Raw genomic sequence first — 10914 nt, 5'->3', positions numbered from 1 at the left:
TTGTGCCCTAAGATGTGATCTATTTTGGAGAATGTTCCATGTGCTGCAGAGAAGAATGTTTATTCTGTTGTTGCTGGGTGGAATATTCTGTAGATGTCGGTTAAGTCTAGTTGGTCTATGCAATTATTTAGTTCTGTGATTTCTTTGTTCAGTTTTTGGCATGTTGATCTGTCCAGAGGTGACAGTGGAGTGTTAAAGTCACAAACTATCAATGTATTTGGGTCTATGGGTGTTTTTAGAGTCAGTAGTGTTTGTTTGATGAAGTTGGGTGCTCCTGCATTTGGTGTGTAGATATTTAGAATGGTTCTATCTTCCTGTAGGAGAGATCCCGTTACTGGTATGTAGTAACCTTCTTTGTCTCTTCTTACCTTTTTTAATTTGAAGTCAATTTTGTCTGATACTAGAATTGCAACTCCAGCCTGCTTATGGAGGCTCATTTGCTTGATATATTTGATTCTAGCCTCTCACTTTTAGAAGATGTTTACTTTTGCCAGATAGATGCATCTCTTGGAGGCAGGACAAAGTTGGATCTTGATTTTTGATCCAACTTATGAGCCTATGTCGTTTGATTGGATAATTAAGTCCATTAATGGAGAGAGTTAGGATTGAGAGATGATTGATTGTTCGTTTCATTATCACTATCTTGTTAAAAGCTGTGTCTTCCCATTTCTTGATCTGATGTTTACTATTTAGGGTTCATTTCTCTGTCTGTATTGGGATCTTGAGTATTTTCCCTGTATAGTATATCTTTGAAGATTTTCTGTAAAGCTGGTTTGGTGAAAATAAATTGTTTTAGTTTTTCCTTATTGTGGATGACTTTTTTTGACCTTCGGCTATCAATGATAGTTTGGCTGGGTACAGTATTCTTGGTTGGTAGTCATTTTTATTTAGTGTTTGGTATACCTCATCCCAGGCTCTCCTTGCTTCTTGTCTCTGCTGAGAAGTCTGGGGTAATTCTGATTGCTTTTCCTTTATATGATTGTTTTCTTCTCCCTAACAGCTTTTAGGATTCTTTCCTTGTACTCTACTGATCCTGTTTTGATCACAATGTGTCGGTGGGATGTCCTATTCTGGTCTAGTCAGTGTGGGATTCTAAATGCTTCTTGTAACTGTATAGGCCTATCCTTCTGGATATTTGGGAAGTTCTCAGCTAATATTCTGTTAAATAGGTGGCCTATCCCATTAACTTCTTTCTCCAAGTTTTTCTCAATGCCTATTATCCTTCAATTGGGCTTCCTGATAGTGTCTTGAATCTTCTGTAGCGATCTGTTTTGTTGATTGGACTGGATTTGTATTGAGTTTTGATCTTTCTCCATAGATTCTAGGGAATCTTCAGCTCCTGAGATTCGATCCTCTGCTTCAGTTAGTCAGGACTGTAGGCTAGCTACTTGATTTCAAATCTCTTTTCCCTCTGACTGGTCTTTCCTGATGATTTCCATGTCATCTCTTAGGTCTTGCATGGACTTCTTTACTTCATTAATTTGGTTTTGAGTGCTGTCTCTCAAATCTTTTACCTGGGTAGCTATCTTTTCATTTGACTCTTGTATTTCATTTATCTTTCTATTTGTTGAGGCCATGAAATCATCTATTAATTTATGGGAGGATTGCTGTATTGATTCAAACTTTTCATTTAACATGTTTATCAGTAGACTTTGTAGAGCATTTTGAGGGTTCTCTTCTATGTCTTTGATTCACTGCTCTGTTTTCTGCTTGTTTTGAGTGGGAGAAAAAGACTTCATTGTTTGCCGTCTTTCTTGGGTTTCTTCTGCCCATTTGGATTGGGAATGCCAATCTACAAGCACCTGTGAGCACCGTTTAAGACCCAAAGCAGCCCTTACCAAGCACTGTTGTGTAAATCTTAGAAGTTCACAATTATATACAGATACCTTGTATACCTGTCTAAAAAATTAGATTTGGTGTTCCTAAAGAATACAATTTCAATATAACAACGGATCCGGGGCCCTGTATTCAGTAGTTACTTATTTACTGTTACAACCCTATGAGCAATTCTTGTTCTTATATTAAGTTCTTTTTAGACTGGCTGGCTTTTTTTTTTTTCTCTCAAATTTTTATTATCAAACTGATGTACAGAGAGGTTACAGTATCACACGTTGGGCATTGGATACATTTCTTGTACTGTTTGTTGCCTTGTCCCTCATGCCCTCCTCCCTCCCCCCCTTTCCCTCCCCCCCAGGTGTTCAGTTCTCTTACACCAAACAGTTTTGCAAGTATTGCTTTTGTAGTTATTTCTCTTTTTTTACCCTGTGTCTCTCAAATTTGGTATTCCCTTTGAATTTCCTACTTCCAATACCAGTAAACACGGTTTCCAATATACTCAGATAAGATTACAGAGATAGTGTAGGTACAACCATAGGAAGGTGATACAAGAACATCATCAATAATAGAAACTACACATACACATAGGACGTTGAAAGTAGTTACAACTGTGATATATCACTTGTTTCCATAACATGGAGTTCATTTCACTTAGCATCATCTTATGTGTTCCTAAGGGTATAGCTATTGGGCCTTGTGATGCTCTGCTATGGCTTGCCTAAACCTGTACTAATTGAACCCCTTTGATTCACTCGGATTAAGCAGGGATACCCTCTATCCAATAACCAGGAGTCAATGCAACCTGGAGGTCCTGGCAGTAAGTCAGGAGGTAAAGTTAGAGGTCGTAAAGAGAATAGAATAAAATGTATTGGGGGAGGGGATGATGATTTTGGTTTAGTTTCAGTGACGTGGAAATGTGGAAAGAGTAGATTCAGTAGAAAGAACAAGGTTAAAATGATAGACAATGGAGAGTTAGCAGAAAAGTGTGGAGGTGTTATTCACAGGAAAGTTTTTGCATTCAATTTGTAGATAGCCTTTGGCAATATTGCCATTTTGATTTTATTAATCCTCCCAATCCAGGAGCATGGCAGGTTTTTCCATTTCCTTAATTTCGCCTTAATTTCATTCATCATGTTTTTAAAATTCTCATCATAGAGGTCTTTCACTTCTTTGGCTAAGGTTATTCCTAGGTATTTTATGTTTTTTTGAGGCTATTGGAAAAGGAGTTGCTTTCCTGATTTCAGCCTCGGCGTTCGGGTCATTAGCATATAGAAAGGCCGTGGATATTTTGAGAGTTTTTTTTTTTTTGTTATATATCCTGCAACTTTTCCAAAGTTATGTATCAGCTTTAGTAGCTTGGGAGTAGTCAATGGGGTTCTTTAGGTATAGGATCATGTCATCTGCAAAGAGAAAAAGTTTAACTTCATCTTTCCCTATTTGGATTCCCTTTATATTTCCTTGTTGCGTAATTGCCCTGGATAGGAATTCTAGTACTATGTTGAAGAGAAGGGGAGAGAGCGGACTTCCCTGTCTTGCTCCTGATTTTAAAGGGAATGGCTTTAGTTTTTTACCATTTATAATTATGCTTTCTGTTGGTTTGTCACAAACTGCCTGCATTATATTCAGGAGCGTTCCCTGGAATCTCTTTTATCCATTTTTAAACATTTTATTGAGGTTTGAACTCAGGGCCTCATACTTGCTCACTTTCTTGCTCAGTGAGCACTTTCCCACTTGAGCCATGTCTGAATATTTTGAAGATGGAATCTTGCAAATTTTTCTGCCTGGATTTGATTAAGTGTCTGTAAAGATATAAATAGACATAGAAAATCCAATATATATATATATATATATATAGATAGATAGATAGATAGATATAGATATAGATATAGATATAGATATAGATAGATAGATAAATTTCCTTATTATTTCCATATGCATGTATGTGTATATACATAGAATAGATTGTCATTCAGCCAGGAAGAATAAATTTGTATTTCCAAGATAATTACTGTAAATGGAGATCATATTAAATGATATAAGCCAGACTCTGAAAGACAAGTATCATATGCTGGGCGTCCATCTGTGGAAGCCCCTTCCCGTGCTCTGGCCCACAGCGAATGCACTAGAACCCCCGCAACGCCAGGATGCCCAAGAGGAAAGTCAGCCCGGGGGAGGGGGCGGTGAAGGACGAACCCAAGAGGAGGTCTGCCCGCTCCCGCCAAGGTGGAACACAAGCCCAAAAAGCCCAAGGGTAAGGATAAATCTTTGGACAAGAAAGGGCAAACAAAAGGAAAAAGAGGAGCAAAGGGCAAACAGGCTGAGGTGACCAGCCAGGACACGAAAGAAGACTTGCCTACCGAAAATGGGGAGACCAAGAACGAGGAGAGTGCAGTCTCTCACGAAGCTGAAGAGAAGGAAGCCATACAGCATGTCTTACTGCTGGTCCCTGTCTCCTGTCTTGTACAATCCAGAGGAATATTGTTATCAACTATTTTGTAAATAAACATTTTTAAAAAGGAGGGAATCCCACTTCATCCTATTTTTTAAGTGTGAATGATTTTTTTAAAGAAGTGAAATCATTTGCTGGTTGTTTATTTTTTGGTACAAACAGAAAGCAGTTGGCTATTGAATTATGGGAGGCCTCGGCTGTCTTCGGTGCCGGCTTAACATAACATTTCATAGGTGGGGGGTTAATTTTCTATACTGCAGTACAAAGCATTAGTAAATGGCAATTTTGGATTTGCAGTTGTGCATTTCATGTCTTGAATATTTGAAATTCTAGTCCCGTGTTGTTTTCTGGTAGAACTGTTTTCCTGAAGAAAACCACTCCTTGATCCTTCCTGTCAGACTGTGTGCTCTTTCACACCTCTGCTCGTGGTAGCCCCATTTTCCTAATTGTTACTGTGCTGTGAACGATGAAAAATGTTTGTCGTGCGCACACTGTGACGTTGTGACGTGGCATGGTAGCAGTTACATAGCAGGACCAACATTTGAAATATGGGCACTTGGTTTCCTCTCAGGGAAAATTCTCTTCCAGATTTAAGGCTAGAATGTCACTGGAATACTTTTCAAAACAGTTCATGGCTTTCAACTTTTGGTACGTGTGCTAAGAATTGTGTACAAATGGAAATGTCTGTGTATTGATACTTTACACAACCAATAAAATTGCAGTTATGGAAAAAAAAGTATCATATGCTTCCTGTCATATGTAGAATCTAAATATAAAAGGTCCTAAAAGTAGATGAATACATAGGAAATATGAAGAGGGCCAGTGGGAGGGAAAAGAGAAGATAAATGAGGATAAATAGAACACAAATATGACTATGTATGTATACAAATTTTATAATGAAACCTGGTATTCTGTACAATATATAATATATATGATATTCTTAATACATATTTATATATTATATATAATAAGAAAGAGTGGATGACAATAATATTAGTGTATGACAAAGAAGAGGTTCAATGGAAAGCATTCAATTAAGTTTAAATTTATATATAAATAACAGATTGTATTGCATATTGTCTGATTTTCACCCTGGTGGTCATATGATCATGATGCATCTTAAGTACTGTATGTACTTCCATGTGTGAATGAGTCACCACTGGTTTTTCCATTCCATTGATGATGATGACTTATTCCTAAGATTTGACTAATGGTACCCTTCTGAGCCCATTTTATGATTTTCTATATAAATTTCTATGGAGATTAAGGACTGGATCATAGGAGGCGCCATTTCCCATCAGCAGTGTCGAGGCTCCTTGCCTTATGTGGAAGTGTCTTTCCCTGTTCCACACTCTATGTTCTCCTCTCCTGGGCTTCTCCATCTGTACTTGTGCTGAGCAGCACTGAGCAGCAGGATCAGCCTTTCTAAGAATTGTCATGAAAGTTAAAAAGCCTGTGGCACTCAGCATAATATAGCAACAGAGGAGGATTAAAATCTTATTACATAAATAAATGTTGAGAACATGATTTTTAATTCAGCACTTATTTTTAAAAGCTACTCTGTACAAGGTATTCTCTAAAATGCTTAGGATTCAAGGAGAAGCAAAACATACAAAATCTTCACCCTACAGTCTTCTATACTAATGAGAAAACCAGGCAGTAAATCAGTTAAGAAACAGTCATATGGGCTGATAATATAGCTTAGTAGTAGAGTGCTTGCCTTGCGTGCATGAAGCCCTGGGTTCCATTCCTCAGCACCACATAAACAGAGAAAGCTGGGAGTGGTGCTGTGGCTCAAGTTGCAGAGTGCTAGCCTTGAGCAAAAAGAAGCCACAGACAGTGCTCAGGCCCCGAGTCTGAGCCCCAGGACGGGAAAAAAAAAAAAAGGAAAGAAGGAAAGAAAGAAAGAAAGAAAGAAAGAAAGAAAGAAAGAAAGAAAGAAAGAAAGAAAGAAAGAAAGAAAGAAAGAAAGAAAGAAAGAAGGAAAGAAAGGAAGAAAGAAAGGAAGGAAGGAAGGAAGGAAGGAAGGAAGGAAGAAAGGAAGGCAGGAAAGAAGGAAGGAAGGAAGGAAAGAAAGAAAGAAAAAGAAAGAAAGAAAGAAAGGAGAGAAGAAAAGAAACAGTCATATAGCTGTGGTAAGGGCTGCAAAGAAAGAAACATGGTTGTGTGTAGTGTATAATTCAGTGGGGTGGGGGAGTGGGTAGGTGGGTGTGTTGTGGTAGGAGTGAAGAAAGACTCTGAAGGGAAATAAGTGACCAGTGACATTGCCTCACCATCTGAGTGAAATGTACAGAGAAAATAGCCAGACAGAAGCTAAGCCAGCAAACTGGGGGCACAGGATCCCAAACAACGGCAAGAAAGGCTGAATAAGAGCGATTGAGTGGCTGACGGGACTCTTTGGGCATCAGCTCCAACAGGGCATCAAAGTCCGTAGGGTCTGGTAGATACGAGTAAAGACTTTGGACTTGTTCTTGGACACCAAGGGATACAATCTTGGCACATTAAAAAAAAAAAAAAGTGTAGAGGAAGGTTCTGTGTTGATTTGGATTTGGTAGGGCAGAAGTGGTCACTGAAGACCTGTCAGTACTTTAGGTGAAGGAAACTGGAAAAATGTCTGGGACTGTGGCTACAGGAGGAATGAAAGCTTGATTTAGGACACACACACACACACACACACACACACACACACACACAGATGTATATCCACATATATGATTACATACTGATATATTACATATATGTGGTATACACATTTATATGTACATATATGATGTATGATATATATGACATTATATATGATGCATATATGATATATATGATAGCTGGTTTTGCCATTGGAATGGGTGGGGAATCTGTAATTAGTCAGGCTGTTTCCTAAATTTGGGGGTCCTGAGTAAGTGCATGATTAAAGATGAGGGGAAGTGTCAGATACAGGAGAGGGCTTTTAATTGGACTGCATTAATTTGGGATGCCTAGTAGACATCTAGTGGAGCTGCTAACTTGACAGTCCAGGCTAGGTGTGTTAACATGGAAATAACATTTGGGTAATATTATAACATTAAATAAAATTATATAGAGAGAAGATATACTTAGAGAAATCTCAATATTCAAGATCCCAAGGATATTTTTGATTGTTCAGAATCAGTGTTGATTTTGTTTTGTTTTTATTTTTGCCAGCCCTGGGACTTGATGTCTGGGGCTAGGTACTGTCCCCAGGTTTCTTTTGCTCAATCTCTCTACCTCTTGATCCACAGTGCCACTTCCAGATTTTTTAGGTAGTTTATTGGCGCTAAGAGTCTCATGGACTTTCCTCTCCAGGCTAGCTTTGAAACACAATCTTTAGATCTCAGCCTCCTGAGTAGCAGGGAATTTTCTGTAGAAGACAAATAGGAGTTCACACAGCCATGCAGAACCAATGGCACAGCACAAATGAATCCAAGTTCAGCGTGTCTGCTGTGAAAATTAATGACTAAGTTTCCAAGGTGAGAAATCAGACAGACTGAATTTTAGTTGGTCCATTTCCTCACTCAGAAAAAGAACATGTCATTTTCTCAGTTTAAGAATGGATCAAGAAAATGTTATATATATATACATATATATGAATTTTATGCAACCATTACAAGGAATGATATTGCATCATATGTAAAGAAATGAGAAATCTGGGGGAAAAAAAGTGTCACATAAAGTCAGGCCCAGAGAGAAAAAGGATGCATGTTTTCCCTCTTACATGGAAACTGGAATTAGTTTATAAACTTATAAGTAAATACGTTGGGTGATATGTAAAAGTATGCAAATGTATTAACTGAAATATAGTAGATACAAAAGAGAACTAAAATAGTGTAATTTCTTAGAAAGGCAAAGACACGAGGAAGCAGCTACTCAAAAGGAATGGGGTGGGGTACAGTCAAGGAGAAAAGTGCACTCAAATGAAGAAGAGAAGAGTGGGAGAATGCCGTTAGCAATTCAATGTCCATCTTACAAAATTAAGAAGAGCAAGAGAGGGTGGGTTAGGGCAGGATGAGTGAGAATGTTGAAAGGGGTGACATTGATCAAGATGCAGTGTATTGTTAACTGGAAAAATTTAACACATTTCTTTGTTAAACAAAATTTTATGAAAGTCAGATAAGAGAATAAAGCCTTAACATTTAGCAAGTGCTCAGTCAACTAGTGTTTGTTGCTGCAAATGATGATGATGATGATGGTGTTGGTGGTGGTAGTATAGGCAACCAGACATATCTAAACATTTTCCCCAGATGTACTGAACTTTTAATAAATTTGCTTCATTAAATGAGTGCAATTAAAAATCTTACTATTTAAATAGATTAGGGAAAGAAATTCATATTTAATATATTTTACACAGCAAGTAATAAAAATAAATTAGAATATGAGGATCACAAATCTTAATCACAGAAAATTTTGGGAGAAGGGATTAATTTCATATTCAGACACAGAGTCTTTAGATAATTCTTTAATTAAAGCAGTGACAAGAACCATTTTGAAAAAAAATTAGCAACTTTACCTGTAAAGTCTTAAACGATTTGCATCTGACAAATTTCCTTCTGTTAAGATTTCTTCCCTTCCCCTCTACCAAAGTAATTATACAACTCTGGAGGGAGGACAGGATGTAATATTCTTCAGAGTGAGAAGAGAAGATAATATTTTTGATAATATTGGACAATCATTTCAGTATATGCACTTTTTGAAAAAGACCCATGCTTGCTGCGGGGCGAAGTTGAAGTGAAATAAAATGATTATCTCTGACATTAAATACCCATAAGGATACTTTTTATGACATGCATTTATGTTTGCCAGCCAGATATATAACAATGTGTGAATGAGAATACTTTTTTTAAAAAATTCTAACCAGGTACTAGTTACTCAAGTGTCTGAGATCTGGAGTTCAAGTTCACCTTGGGTAGAAAAGTTTGCTAGATTCCATCCCAAAAAGAACCCAAAAGCAAGACCAGACACATGGCTCAAGTAGTGGAGCGAGAGCCAAGCATGTGGGAGACCCTGCGTTAAAACGCAAGATCAAGTTACATATCTGGGTGAGAGATGGCAAAAGACAAAGCATAAAGCCAAGGGGAAATGGTATGAGGCAACCTTGTCTGGAAACAGGTAGCCAGATGGTTTGTGGTATAAGTTATTTTCTCTCTTTCCTTTTCTTTCTACTCCTGTAGCCTTTTTTTACTTTCATTGCTTTTCAACTAGGATCTTACTTTATACCTAGTCAGGCCTAGACCATTTTCCTCTTCATATTTCCTGCATAGCTCCAATGACAGGCCTGTGGCACCATGACCAGTCTTGTTGGTTGTGATGAAGGTATTTAGAACATTTTGTCTGAGCTAACCTTAAACTATCATCCTTCTTATCTCAGGCTCCTCAGTAACTAGTATTTAAAGTACAATTACCTGGAAAGTATGTATGTGGAGATAGATAGATAGATAGATAGATAGATAGATAGATATCCTCTCTTTATATATATATGCCGTGTGTGTGTATGTGTGTGTGTGTGTGTGTGTGTGTGTGTGTGTGTGTGTGTGTATTCCCTGAACTGATTTTCTCAGACATTTGTAGTGTACCATTCAGTTCAGAGGGTACAGCTTTATCCAAATAGTCGGAGAAATGAATGATTGCCCTACCTGTGAGCAAGTAAGCAAGTGTCTCACTCACAGAAGATCCCTTTATACTTTCAGACACTTAGGCTTTGTGTCTGCCGATTTATGTCCACATGATTTCTACCAGTAAATCTACTCTCTAGAAAAATCCGGTCAAAGGAAGAAATTAGTTTCATGCCAGTCAGGTGAGATGCAGACAAGATGATCATACCACAACATATCTGGGACGTGCACTTCTTATACATCCTAAAAGAAAAGAGGCCGGCACATCTCCCAGGGCAATGGGCATGTGGCACCCATCCAAACCTTGAACTCACCAATGGGTAGGGAGCAAGAGAGAAGGGAAAGGACCTGGTGGCTGTAGCTGTCAGGGCCCTGTGGACCAAGGTGAGTTTAGAACAAGCTCATGTAAATTCCAAGGGGGCCACAGTGTGACAGAGTGGTGTCACTGTGCCATATCTGACAGCACAACACAAACAACAAGCTATGAGAATGCTCAAGTGAAAAAATTATATCTATATTACATAGTACATACATAATAAACCAGAAAGAATGCCATAGAAATAAGAGTAAATTATGGATTTTGTATATACATATATGGATAGTAGAAATATGTAGAGGGAAGGAAAAATATATTACATTTAAAACAGTGGCAGTAAACTTGTGGTGATTTAATTTTCCCCATACTCCAATAACTTCATTATTCTCTATCTTAGATACATTTTAAATTGATTTTCTTGCTTAGAAACAGTATAATATAAAGTAAAACTTGCATTAGTGGAAATATGATACTTTGGTGCTCTAGACTAACTAAGGTGATCCGCTGTGAGAGTGAGGAGTTCGTGTTAAATGAGGGAAACCATCTGGGCACGGTGGAGCAGGCCTGCCATCCCAGAACTCAGGAAGCTGAAGGGAGAGGACTGAGAGTTCCAGTCCAGCCTAAGCCACATAAACAGACAGTTTAGTAAAGAACAACCAAGAAAGATTGAGAAAGGGCTAAATCCTTGTAGT

General features: G+C 38.0%; 1 pseudogene; it reads left to right on the top strand.

The window, feature by feature from the left end:
• The first annotated feature begins 3980 nt into the window (after positions 1-3980).
• Positions 3981-4335, top strand: LOC125350888 (annotated as a pseudogene).
• Positions 4336-10914: the final 6579 nt, after the last annotated feature.

The sequence above is a fragment of the Perognathus longimembris genome, chromosome 4, assembly GCF_023159225.1.
Source record: "Perognathus longimembris pacificus isolate PPM17 chromosome 4, ASM2315922v1, whole genome shotgun sequence".
NCBI lineage: Eukaryota > Metazoa > Chordata > Mammalia > Rodentia > Heteromyidae > Perognathus > Perognathus longimembris.
Note: the sequence above shows the minus strand (reverse complement) of the source record. Positions and strands in the feature narration are given on the sequence as shown.